The sequence below is a fragment of the Haemaphysalis longicornis genome, unplaced genomic scaffold, assembly GCF_048455015.1.
Source record: "Haemaphysalis longicornis isolate Haplotype H1 unplaced genomic scaffold, Haemaphysalis longicornis Haplotype H1 scaffold_1, whole genome shotgun sequence".
NCBI classification, from domain to species: domain Eukaryota; kingdom Metazoa; phylum Arthropoda; class Arachnida; order Ixodida; family Ixodidae; genus Haemaphysalis; species Haemaphysalis longicornis.
In genome coordinates this window covers 369467212-369480811 of record NW_027526203.1, presented here as the reverse complement: position 1 = coordinate 369480811, position 13600 = coordinate 369467212, and the positions used below count along the sequence as shown (strand labels likewise).

The 13600-nt window shown below is 49.5% G+C and overlaps 1 protein-coding gene across 1 annotated transcript in view; it reads right to left on the bottom strand.

Moving 5' to 3' along the window:
• The window catches only part of LOC144155066 (T-box protein H15-like), a 127282-nt gene that overhangs the window by 52144 nt on the left and 61538 nt on the right, over positions 1-13600 (bottom strand).

Sequence of the window (13600 nt, the reverse complement as noted above, 5' to 3'; positions counted from 1 at the left end):
CTTTGAAAGCGGGGGGTTCCCATGCACCACTTCCGTCGGCCGCCGAGTCACGCACGCGCGTTCCACCTGACGAGCGGCAGCTGCGGCCGGCGTGCGTGATGCTTTCATGAGGCCCGCTAATCTCCATGCAAACATGGGAACGGTCGGCCGCAAGATCGACACTGCCCGAGCCGCGGCGCTGTCGTGTGCGGCGATCGATTGCGGGCCTCGCGTGCCGGCCTCGCCTGGTGACATCCCGGCAATGGGCAGCTCGCTCGTTGTTGTGGCCACGCAGATAAGCGATTATGCGTCGACAACGCGCCCACACTGCGCCCGCCGCGCTGGCGTGTGTGCCGCGACCGCGCTTCTGCGCGCCGCTTTAGAATAATTGACGAGCGCCGCGGGCCAGACGGACTCGCCTTCTGCGGCCGTTGTTCGTCAGCAGATCAGGCGTAGACTGTGCGGGCCGAGACGGCGAGCGCATGCTGAGCCTTCGATCCGATTGTCATCCACTTTGCGCTTCGCACGCCTCGTGCACTCGGCTGCGCGGCGCATAATCGGCGCGCCACGCCCCGAATCGAACAAGTTCTCAGCGGCACACGAACTCCCTCTCGCCCCTTCACTCGCTTCTCTTTCCCCCTGTATCAGTGCACTCGGAGGAATATTTGATTTCTGCGCCAAATGTGTTCGCTGCTTGTGACTACTTTTTCATGCGTATTGGCTCGTTGCTTTCCTCTCTCTCTCCTCCCACGTGTTGGCAGCATAAGATCAAGGTTTTGTTCGACCGTCGACAGGGCTCGTTGGAAGGAGTAGGTCAGAAATATATTGCGAAGGAGGACACCTCACGGAGAGCATGAAGAACTCTACAAGCAAGGGTGTACGCTGGGCGGACATGAATTAAAACGTATGGGATGGAAATAAAAAAAAAAATTAGTGCCCATCCACTCTGCGAAAACGGAAGACCTGCGAAGCTGCGTGCCCTCAACGGAGCGCGCGAAACAAAACACGTTTGTAATTTACGACTGAGCATACTTCCTCGCCAATCACCATATACTGCTTCGCAATAAAAAGTCAGAGCCCTTCAACCTCGCGCAGAGGGAAGTCCAGCGAAGCTGGCGCTCTGGTTGGATTCTCTATGTTGGGGCTTAGCTACATTCGGGATTTTCTATGCTGAATTATAAGGACAGTGGCGCAGTCTCTACGTCACCGACAAAGGAACACACATGATTGGTGGGTAGAGACAATGTCTCTACTGCGCCGCACAGGTGGCCGGCGCACGGCGTTGCGCAATGTCAGAGGGAATAGAGAGAATCCGCGCGTGGAGAGGGGTATACACGACTCGGGAAAGTGGCGGCTACCTTGGAGAGGAGCATGAAATGGGGCTGCAACCGTACTCTATCTGTAGGTGGCCATGCTTCACTGTGCAACACACAACGTGAGAAAGCGAGCTTACAAAGGCCAAGCTCACAACGATACCCTTGCAGTCGGCTTCACCTCTAAACATAAATTAATTAATGGCTGGGAAGACATTTTTTCTAGGGGCAATGTAAGCCGTCTTGTATTAAGATATGGAAGCCCTAGGGCCTTTTCATTTTTGTTTCTTTTTCCGGTACCCCGAAAATTGTTGGTGTATGGTCGGTCGGCCGCCAGAGACGATCTATTGTATCATAGCCACAGACAGCACCGCTGTAAAAAAAATACGGTAGAATTTTTTAATCTTTCTGGCCCCTGTTTCTCGCGAATCCTACCCCTGATCCTATCTGCGCGTACTGTAATGCGTGATTTTGGGCTTGTGACATGAGGTTCACGTGGACTGCAAAATTTTTGCGTGCTCTTAAATTTCGTAAATTTTATTGGCACCCGAAAAAATAAAATGGGGGGTCGGGGGTTACATGTCGTTGAACGCTCAATGAAAGCGAAGACTTCCCCGCTTCACATTAGCATGTGCACATATGCATGACGTTAGACACGCATTGCTCTTTGAAGGCGATGAAGACTCCTGAAAGGCCGTACGTTACTGGTCGACGTCCAGTTAATTTTAGTGCAACAAAAAATAAGCTACGACTCTCCGGAGGTAGTGGCGTATGCATGAAATTGTTGGTTCAAGACCAGGACGTGTCGACTGTTCTTTTTTTGTGTGTGTGTGATGAACATAAACGCGAAAATCAATAAAAAAATCAACCCCCCTTTCTTAAGAGAAACATGGTTAAAATGTGTAGCTTTCTTCCATGAAACCTGAGTCAAAGTCCAAAAATCCAAACTGCGCCGACCATGTCTTCAGGGTATAATTTTGTTTGCTTGTATTCGTCGTACTGCAACGTCCGAACGTATTTTCCCATGTAATAAAGGAAAAAAAAAAAGTCGGCAGGACGCAATGGGATAGACATCGGCTTCATAACGCGAGGGACCCAGGTTCGATTCCGACCACAGGAAGCGTTTTTTTTTTTTTTTTTTTTTTGCCCTGTGAAATCTATTGTGGCTTTCCTGTAGTGCGTGTGGCACTACGAACCACTCCATCAGCGAGCCGTAAAAAGCTCATGCCCCTGCTGAGTCCCCCAGCTTAAGCTGACGAAAGCAGACGCGAAGCTGGGTGAGTGCTAGCGGTATCGCGTCGGGGGTGCATTGCGACCGGCCGTGGGAATAGTGGTGGCATGACGCAGGCGGGAAACCGCCAAGAGCGCTGTACCACCGATTGGTGTGGCGTATTCGGCCGAAGTTCAGCCATGCCATGTGTGTACCGAGCCGGCACATGGGTATTCTGTTCACGCAGATAAACCCCATCGAAGCTCCTGACGTGCACGACATCAGGGGGACATTAAATAAATCCAAATTATCTAATCTGATTATCTACAACCGTGTACCTCGAAGCTCAGGCGAGGTTCTGAAGCGATAAAGAAAAGAAAACTGATAATTATATTTTGGTTCTATGAAACAAACAAGCGCTAAAAAATTATTATTATTTTTTGGTTTCGCGTAACATAATAGAATATTTTGCATTAGCACCCCTCTATACACTTAATTTTTCGGCTTTTTTGCAGCCTCGATGTGCACGCGGCATCAGAGGGCGATAGCGCCTTCGCACAGAGCTACGTGCTGAGCTACGTGAGTTCGCCGACATTCATTCGACATTCAGTGCACGGTGTGACGCTGTGCAGCAAGCGTCGTGTTCTGTCGAAGGCTGCGCGACTAAAATCAAAAGTTCTCCGCCTTGTGCCGCCAGTCTCAACCCACACAGGAACGCGAGACGAAAGGTGACGTCGCTGCTCCCCCAACCTATAGACTGCATTATCGCGCTGGACAAGGAGGTCTAATAAAGGCGGCACTGTTTAACCAGCAGGCACTGGGACATTGAAAACTGCAGACGCATTGAAGCCGAGTGGCTGACTGCATTGGCGAACATGCAGCACGTTCTGAAGGGACCCTGCAACACTTTTTCCAACTTTTTTTCAAAATCTTAAATGCTCGCAAAAAGTAGTCACCGAACACGCCCAGTGCTTAGATTAGGGGGTCGCAAAGTATCTCAGCCAAAAATTACTGCTGCATGCCCAACAGAAAACTTAAAAACTTGGTAAAAAGATTTTTCTCTATTTCCCGGGCTTGGCGTTTTTCGAGCACTCGAATTACGTCATTGCAGCAGTTTAGCGGCTGTTGGTCGGCTTTCTTTTAGTTGCAGCAACGAACGCGTTCGATGGTAACTTTCAAAAAGAAAGCCGAAAAACCAAAGCAGAAACGGAAGGCGCATCTCGTGGGCGCATCTGCTGCGACGAGTAAATCACGCAGTGCCGCTCAGTGCTGGTGATAACTATACATTTCGAAGTGCTTCTAGCGTTTATCGAAAGTGTTTCAGAATCCCTTTAAAGCAAAATATGGTGTGCTTGAGTCCCAAGGGCTTTAAATGTATTCCTTTCGCCAACATCTTTATTGCCTCGGCAGCGAAATTCCGGGATAAACCGTCGGTAGAAATTTCGCGACTTTTAAGCATAAATACGGCCCAGGGGGGATGCGGTGGTCGACGAGCTGTCCTCTCCTTCACCCTCCCATTCGGCCGTGTACCACTCTAAGGCAATCCCACAGTTCAGCCTCGCTACAATGCACTCGACTGACTATAATCCCTGCCGCCGACAATGTAATTTCGGCGAATGACGATGCCGAGCATACGGTTTGACTCAAAAGTTCGTTCTGCGCTGTCGCATCACGCAATGCAAGCTGGGAGTTCTGCTTTGCGCAGTGCCGCAGCGCAGGTCGCATTTTTGAGTCACATTGAAGTACGGTCGCTGTCACATGCCGAATTCGCTTTGTTGGCGACATGGATTGGTCAACGGAGTGCATTGTGGTGAAGCCAGAAGCCACGGGACGTCCCCCCTTTTCGCTAGTGTGTCCCTGCAGGAGGACGCAGATGCTGCGGACGAAAGTTGGGCCGGGCTGTCCCCTCCTCTTCGCGCCGAAATCTGTAGTCTCCCACTGCATACTCCGGCTTCTCCCGCCGCGTTTCTGGCGCTATCCTGCAGCCGCTGAGGCCAAGGGCCCTAAGGATCCAAAGATCCAATAATCACGGGGCAGCCGAGTCACCAACGAGTCAAAAGGTTCAATTTGGAAAAGGAGGTCAGACAAGTAACAAGATCCAATGAGTCCGAAGGTACATTTTGAGTGAAGAGGTAGGTCCAAGGAGTAAAAAAAATCAACGAGTCAAAAGATCGAACAAGTCAGAAACCGCGTCAGACGGCCCAACGAGTCAAAGGTCCGACTATTCAGGAGTTTTAACTCTGCAGCTGAAGATATGTGAATATGGAGGGTAGTTCAGTTGGTTAAATACCCAGTAGAAAATAGATTAAGGAAACTTTGAAAGCCATCACTACATGTCGAGTTATAAACTACGTCATTTCGTCGTATTACGTTGTTTTGGCTTGCATGTTGGAGTTTCAATTTTCTCCTTATTCCGTCGTTGAATAGTATCATATTCGAATGGTTTAGTAATTATTGTTTTGTTATCATCGATACAAGCCTCGCCATAATAATTTAGAAATGCGCACGAGTGCAGCCGTTGAATTGAAGGTTAAGTGGAGCAAATTTTTGGTTTAGAGCGCAGCCCCTCGTACCTGCGGTTGCGCGGCGTCGTAACCGAGCGAACGAGGAGCTACGGCAGGACGAAAGAGAGCGCGAATACGGAGAGCAGCAGGGAATGAATGACGCGCTGGTAGTGAAGAGAGAGCAAGGCGGCAAGAGGAGGAAAGAACAACGGAAGCATGAGGAGGAAAGGGGAGGAGGAGGAGAGTATGATGAAAGAGTTGTCCCTAACTGTGCATGCATACACGTCTCTATGAAATTATTTTCCTCAGCATGTTGCAAGATCTAAATACGTGAACATCTGCGCTCAGGTTTCATATTAAAGGGACACTGAAGTGATATGTAAACATTGCGGGATTACTAGCGCAAATTGTAGTCCGGTGTCCCCAGGCCATGTTTCGACCACTCTGGGCGCGTTTACGCGATTTTATTTAGTAGAAAAATTAATTCGAAAATGCTGTCCTCCTCTCTTTAAGCTCGCCCATTTTCTGTGGCGTTTTCGTGTGACGTCAGAAGGAGCCAAACTCGCAATTGGCTCCCCAGCCTTCAGACAGCGTCAGTCGGCCCAGCGTTTCGTCCACCGGCCGCCGACGGGTCGTCGCAATTCGTTCGCTGAGTTGAAACGAAGCCAGGACACGTTTGTGCATGGAAGAATGTGCCTTTCTTTACTTGGTTAGTTTGTACACTGTATCTAGCTCCAAGTCAAGGTCGCTTCACACAAGCGCTGCACAAGCGCACATGCGACGCCTCGCTGACTGGTACGACAATAGGAAAATATAAGGCCTCTCGAAGGCGGGAGAAGAGTAAGCGAAGTCAATATAGGTACGAAGGAAATAAAATCAACTGATATTTTTACCGTACAGCGTAAAACTAGGGTGCGGGAAGCACTTTTTTGCGCTGGGCGAACAAGCACAGCGGCCAGCAGCGCGACTACGCATCTGCGAACGCTTTTCCGTCTAAGAAATGCAATCGCTAGACGTGAGATATTGTGGAAACTTGGGGGATGCGTACTGCACGAGCGCAAAACAACAAATAGTCACCTAAGCTGCTTGGAAAGATAAAACTTAATAAAAATGTAAACAGATTATACATCATATACCTTATATTTCCAAGAATGGCCGCGTTGGCTTGTGGCGTAGTGGTTTGGAGTGCTGGGTATGTCATCGTAAATGTTCTGCAAGTCGCAAGTTCGAGTCCCAGCTGGTACACGTTTTTTTTATATAAGTTAACTTTTTCGTTTTCCGCTGATGTTTGCTATACTGAGTTCACCTTTTTTTGGGCCGCAACGTTCATTGCTCCACGAACTAGTTCACAGAACGCGCGCAGGCTGGCACTGGCGCGCTAGCGAGTTCTCGTTGGCGTGCTGTTGCCATAAGCACCGACTCCTTGCGGGCAGTGGGCACAGGCCAGAATCAACAGACACTTGGCCTGGTGCGAACACGCTTTTTACGATACAGGCATGAGTTAGGAAAGCTCCAAATATGGGGGGAAAGCGCATGCATTTGAGCGTCTGCGGGGACGCGGAGGGCGTTCTTGCACTGCGTGGGCCTCGGCTAGTGAATGGTACGATTCCAAGCCGTCCTGGGAGGCTTACCTTATGCATTTTACAGCCGACAACATGACAGAAGCGCGGTACGATGATTACTGAGATATTGAGAATGCCCATCCAACAACGCCATCGGTTATGTTTTACAGAACCGAAACCGAAATTTGTTTGATTGCTAACCTTGGGCATCGTCCAATCACGGCGCCCCCTCCTCCCAACGTCACAGCTTAGTTTGTGCGGCCGCCGCAAACCGCGCATGGTAGTTTTTCTTATTTCACGCTTTGTAAAATAATTACCGATTTGTCAACCGGATAAACGATGAAAAGTGTGCTAATTTGAGCCAGTCTACGCAGTGCAAGCAAAAACGTGAGCTTGACAAATTTACTTCAGTGTCCCTTTAAGGAGTATAGTAACCGTCAGTAAAGTTTTTTTTCTTTTCGTTTAATTTTCGTGTTCGCTGGCAGAAACGAACAAATTTCGGATTTGAAGCACACTTCAGTAGAACATTTTTATTCTATAAGGTTGAAAAATACTTCCCTTCCCGGGGAAACCTTCGGCGATGAATGGGCACGCGGAATCGTGAAGTCCAGAAAAAAAAATGAAATTAAAGCATTGGAGTACCGTGGTATAGACGATCAGTAAGTTAAGAGCCGCAAGCATAGGAGCACGGGCGCCAAGCTAAAGTATGTCTTGTGGGACTACCCTGCAGACTGAAGATTTTCCAGACTTTCCTTTGTAGCCGTACGGCTGCATTCAGGTGGATGTCAAACGTTCCTTTGCAGAAACTTACTTCACCTTGGGGATTTCCCCTAAATCTGGTCGATTAACGCCCATGTTTTTACAGCCACAGCGCGAAAAAACGCTCACAATATGAAGAAACAGAACAAATTGTGCCTGCGTTATTACGCTTCCTTCCTGTTGTTTTGTGTTTTATCCAAGATGGATGCGAAAAACTCGCCCAATTTCATTGTTTTAGTATGTCTCTTCCCAACCGCTATAGAAACGCACAGGCGACGCGTCAATGACGACGGATTACGCAGGATAGTCGAGCGTCCAGCATATATACTTACGCCAGCATGCAGTGAACTACGGTGCGCGAATCTCAACACGCACTGCGCGCGCTGACAGCTGCGGCCGCCAAGTGGAGTCCCGCAGAAGGTGGGCGGGAGGTGCCAGCCAAGCTGTCCGTGCACTGGGTCGGCGCGCGTACAATTATCGGCCGCTATCGCGAAGAGCGCTGAGTAGGAGCGCACACACGGGGCCGGAAACATGGACCGTGTAAGAGGGTTCCTATCACACTGTACGGTCGCCTTTGTTTCCTCCTTAACAGGCGCCGTCGCGGCGAGAACGTGCTTTATGACTGTGAGAAAAACAGGCTACCGCGCTTGGCGGCCGCGCTTATCGGTCGCTCGCACTGCATGGCCAGGGGGCGCCCCGTGCGCGCTACTATCCGCCGCCCGTGGAGGGAAGCGTACGCCGCCGGTCGCGCCTTTGAGAAGCTACGTGTGATTGGGCGACGCAGGTCCCGCGTTCCCCTGCGAGGCTAAGCTGCTTGCTAACGCCCATTAGACCCGGAGCACTGGAAATCGAACCAATATCACACGGGCTCGGCCCCGCGCAACGATATGGCGACAGCAGGCATGACGTGCGAGTTAAGGGCGAGACTTGTTGGATTGGAGCGAAACAGCAGCGATTCCCTACTGACTCTTTCTGTTTGCAGCCCTGTGAAGGAAAGACTCTACAACGTGCGCTTCTGAGACAGTGCTCGGTTATTGTTTTTTGCTGAGAAGTCAGAGTAGAATAAAAAAAAATTGAAGTTCTTTAGCTGTACAGGCTATGAGAACTCTCTTTAAAAGTGTCACTGAACGCCCCCTAGCGGCACGTTCTGAAGCAGTCATGGGTTGCCCTGGACGTTTTACCATTTCCGCTGCCACAGCTTCTGAAGCTCATGGCTCCGATTTTCCCTCGGCATCCGTTGTAAATTATCATTTATGGAATTAAGGTGTGCAGAAAGGACAGAAGCTTTGCAAGTGTTCAATTATCTCGGATGCGATTACGGAGTCGGAAAATCCGGTTTGCGCGAACGCCAAGTGTGTGCCCCAGACCAGTGCCGTGAAGCGAGGACGGCATGGGAAGTGCACCGATTTCAATTCCTCTTTTGTGAAATTTTCCAATTCCTTAGCGCACCGTGTTTATTTGGATGGTCAGGATGCAGCAAGGCACTGATATAAATTGGTTTCGTGCGCATAAATAGCCCGTTGAAACAACCATGCCTCAACGCGTAACGTCTTCCCGTTGCTCAGAAACAGAAAAAGCTCGAGCGGGATTCAGGTACCGGTTCATAGCGAAGCAACGCGTTTTATTCCGTGGGGAATATTTGGTGCATGTATTCGCAGAATTTTCGCATCGCTCCCCAGAGCCATGTCGATCCGCCAACAAAGCGAGCGACAGAAGAGTACAGAACGTTAGAGTGGAGAGAATGCGTGGAGGGAGCGCGTAGAGAAAGCTGCTTTCGGGAAAGGGGAGAGCTGCATCGCAACGGTGCCGATGAGGCCAGGCAGGTGCAAAGTCGGAGCGCGGCGCGCCACCTTCCTCCTCGCCGTATCGGCGGGTCCCGTGACTCCCGCCACCGCTTGCCCAGGTTGTAAAAAGGAGTGTGCAGCCAGTGCAGGGCGGCAAAACAGAAGCCGGAGCCGGGCTTGCGCATCGGGCTGAGCCTCAAGTTCGGCAAGGTAGAGGGACGGGATGATCCCACATTCCCAAAGATTTAACAATGGATCTTCAACTATTTTTTTTTCTACTACTGCTATCTTGTAAACGTGGCTACGCGCTTCAGGACTGGAAAAGATTATCGCTAGACTAAGCCCACTGGCGTGTAAATCGGCATGCAGAGATAGATAGATAGATAGATAGATAGATAGATAGATAGATAGATAGATAGATAGATAGATAGATAGATAGATAGATAGATAGATAGATAGATAGATAGATAGATAGATAGATAGATAGATAGATAGATAGATAGATAGATAGATAGATAGATATGATAGTGAATTAACCTTTATGAAATCGAGGAGAGGCTTCAGAGGGACGTCCCCATTCTAGGATGCCTTGATCTCGGTCGGGCCGCGTGGCCGCCCAGTGGAGCCCCGAAGGTGGCGATAATATGCGGTACTTGCACGTCACGCTGGACGGTGCCGATCGCATGTTGCCGCCACACTGGTACCATGAAATGGGTGCACGTCACCCGAGAGTTTGTATTTGTGTTGAGCAGGTCAGGACACCAGGTTTTTAAGGACGGTGGTCTTTCTTTTGCTGCCGAAACCGGGAAATTTGGGTATGTGTAAATGTATGGCTGTCTACGTGTAATGCGATTCAACGGTCCGGTCAGAAAACAGGTTAAAGAATGTTTTAACATGAGGTATATATAGGCAAGACCGTTCCAAACTACTAAAGCTGCTTTCATGGCTCATATATTTCCACATTATTAAGCGCAAAGGAAACATCAGGCATATTTGAGGCAAGATGTAAGTACATAAGCGTTCTTTTAAGAATACAAGCTGTATTGGTTCTTGGTATTTATTTGTACTGGTTTCTAATACATAGTATTGCTGTTTGTTAATACACGTTGTGGTTTGTATTGGTTTTTAACGTGTATTTTTTTAAGAATACACGTTGCATTGGTTTTTAGAATAGCGAAAAAAAAAACCAACACGTTAAAAAGCTGTGCTAAAGAAAGGCGAGAAAAAGCAAGCACTGAAACAAAACATGTCGGCCCGAACTGCTCCAAGCACAGCAGAAACAAAATGTCCCGACAGATTCACGCGGGAAAACCAAAGTGAGCAAACCTTCATTGCATTCATCATGGAAGGGGCGAGAAGAGGGGAAGAGCGAGAGGGGTCGGAGGAAGAGAGAGGCGAGGGTGTCACGTGGTGTTACGCCTTCCGACATTTGCAGCGAAGCAAGCAGAAACGGGGCCATTTTTTTTCCATCGAGTCTTAAAAGTTTTCATTTGTCGCATGGGTGACCATAACAATTTTTGATTGATTGATTGTAGGGTTTAACGCGCCGACGCAACGCAGGCGATGAGGCGTGCCGTAGTGGAGGGCTCCGGATTAATTTTGACCACCTGGGGATCTTTAACGTGCGCCGAAATCTCGCACACACGGGCATTTTTGCTTTTCGCCTCCATCAGAAAAGCGGCCGCCGCGACAGGGAATCGAACCCGCGACCTCGTGCTCAGACCATAACAATTTTTGCAATGCTCAAACACTCAAAAGCAAGCAAGAGAAAGACAACATCACCAGAGCCCCTATGACTACGCAGCGGTGCCCCATAGAAGCCACAGAATCGCGGCAACAGGCGATTGGCAGGGATCAAGTTTAACATCCGCATTACACCGAATGGATTTCATCTGACACAAAGACAATGTGATTGTCTGAGCCGAACATTGGAGCTGTAGTAAATTAACTTAGAACACACCCTTGTCCATACACGAGAAGGCGGGTTTGCAAAGGTAAATAATTAGAGCATTATTGCTACACGCTGTCAGACGCTTTTCTCCACGTCGCCGAACCCAACAAACGCGCAGTGGATAGCATATGCGCATAACTGCACTCCTGCCCACCCCCTTCCCCCATTTACCGAATGTTCTCAACTGCAATAACTTCATTTGCTTCCTTCTGCTTATTTATGTTGCACTTTGCAGAATAAAAAAATTTGCACCGATTACCGTCCCTTCTTTTTAAAAGGGGAGAAAGGGGTTCTTTGTGCGGGCTTCGCATTACCCTCCTCTGCAAAGGCTGACGCCAGGACGGCCGCGCGTCTGTCTCGATGTTTATCTCACGAGCAGCAGTGGGAGCAGCTGTTATCATAATGTCGAGACCCTTTGCTCGAAGACAGCGCTTTCGCGCGAACAGTTGCCGATGATACCAAGGCGACGACAGGCTCACGAGCAAGGCAAACACAGCCCCAGGTCGAAGTGAGCATCCGCGTCCCTTTTGTCGCCCACCGCGAGGGGCCAAGCCCTCCAAGATAAGATGAAGCGTTGAACGTGATAACTAGCTGCGATAAGTAGGAGTGATTGTGACGAGCACTAGGCGACGGAGGTGCGGGATGTCCATACGGAGTGCACCCTTCTTCGGCGATGACAGCGTGTGACATATTTATGGCCACTGCCTATCTCCCGACGACGCTATCAGCTACTCACTCCGCACGAAATCAGAGCGCGGGCGCGGGGGGTGCTACTTGTAGGCTTGAATAAATATCTCGTAGAAATATGACAACAATAACACGTCCGGTATTGTGACGAATCCCTGCGCTTCCCCGTGTCCTCCTCCCCTGCCTCCTATAGCTCCCTCCTCGCTCCTTTATCTCGTTAACTCTCCGGAACATATGCGACGAGAATCGCTTCACACAAATGGCTGCTGATGAACGCGGAATCGAAAATATTCCACTTCCCTTCGAAACTTTCCCCTTCCCTTGTCTTGCCTCTTGCAAGCCCCGTTGCTCCCTCTGACAGGCCGGGTGCTGGCCGTACTGTGCATATAACATACATGTATGTTTGCTGAGGCAGGATCTGCTTAGCCCCTGGTTTTCACGCAAAGCAGACGAGCAAATGTGACATTTCCACTTCTTAAATACAGAGTTTCTAGGAGTTGCGCCTCCCGTGGCACGTAATGGCATGCAAAAAAAAAAAAAAAAAAAAAACACCATCGCCATCTGTCGTTTTGAACATAAGCCTGCAATAGCGGCCGCCATTGCTTATCGTACTCCTGACCATAGAGTTATTTAGTAAGTATACTAGAGGGGAAACTGCACCTGGCAATCCATGTCGTCGTGGGGGTTTATGGGAAGACCCTCCCCCCCCTTTTGGCTTGGGCTTGGAATGGCAATTGGATTTTCAGTTGTTTTGGCGATATGCTTTCTTCACTATGCATTAACACAACTACGAGCTTCGAGAAAGCCGAAATCCTCCCTGTTCTGTGGTAGCCGTGTTCGGTGAAAAGGCAGGCAGTGCGTGATCGCACTTGATGTTGGTAATGCCGCAGTCGAAGGACGTATGATTGAGCGGGTAATATGCCGCCGCGAAAGTTGTAGCTGACGAAAAAAAGAAACAAAATTGACCACATCTTTCCGCGGGGGGAAACCATGGGGTGATGCGGCGCATCTGGGCGGTGCTTGTTACGGTTGCGCCGACCATCGCGGTAGCAGACCTGTTTGTCTCCATTCAAATCATCGGTGGTCATCGGATGTCATCGGAGCGGCGGCGGTGGAGCGACTGAGCGGAGCGGCGCAGTTATCGCGTTTATATGTACCGCGCGTTAACGGTGAGGGGAATGAGAGAGAGTAGCGCATGCGCATGTGTTAACCGAGCGCTAACCCGCGCTGACGCACAGCTGCCATGGCGAGGGGAGCGAGCGCTAACGCAAGATGGCGCTGCGGTGAGAGCGGCGTTACCGCGTAGCTGGCGTAGCGAGGACAATGGGGGAGAGGCGTGCGGTTGGACACCGGATGCATGCATGGAGGGACAAGGCGAGTTAAAGAGATGCGTCGCATCTAAAACGTACTCCGATGAAGGCTAGATACGACAGATACGGGCGCTGTATCCGACCTATATTGTCGTCGTCCGCGACTGTTCAACGCCAGGTTTTGTTTTTTCTTCAAGTATGAACCAATTCGCCCAGCAACAAGTTTTGTTAAACTGTAGGTGACGGTCGGTGCACGGGTTCACCACGAAGGCACACTCAAAAAGCTTTCCAAGCTCTTCAAAGGACTTATTATCTGAAATAATGATAAAATTAATAAAGTAATAGTCTCTAATGAGTTTTCCCCCAAATATTGACATTGTTGTTAACTACCAGCTTGGCCTGCAGAATTGTAGGCACAACTGTTTCTGTGAAAATACGCTTTACTTCCTTTTTCCTTAGCTTTAAGACAGACTGTTTTATGTTCCACTTATATAATAACACACCATTCCTTGCGTTTTTTGTGGCACTGTGTTCGAATATA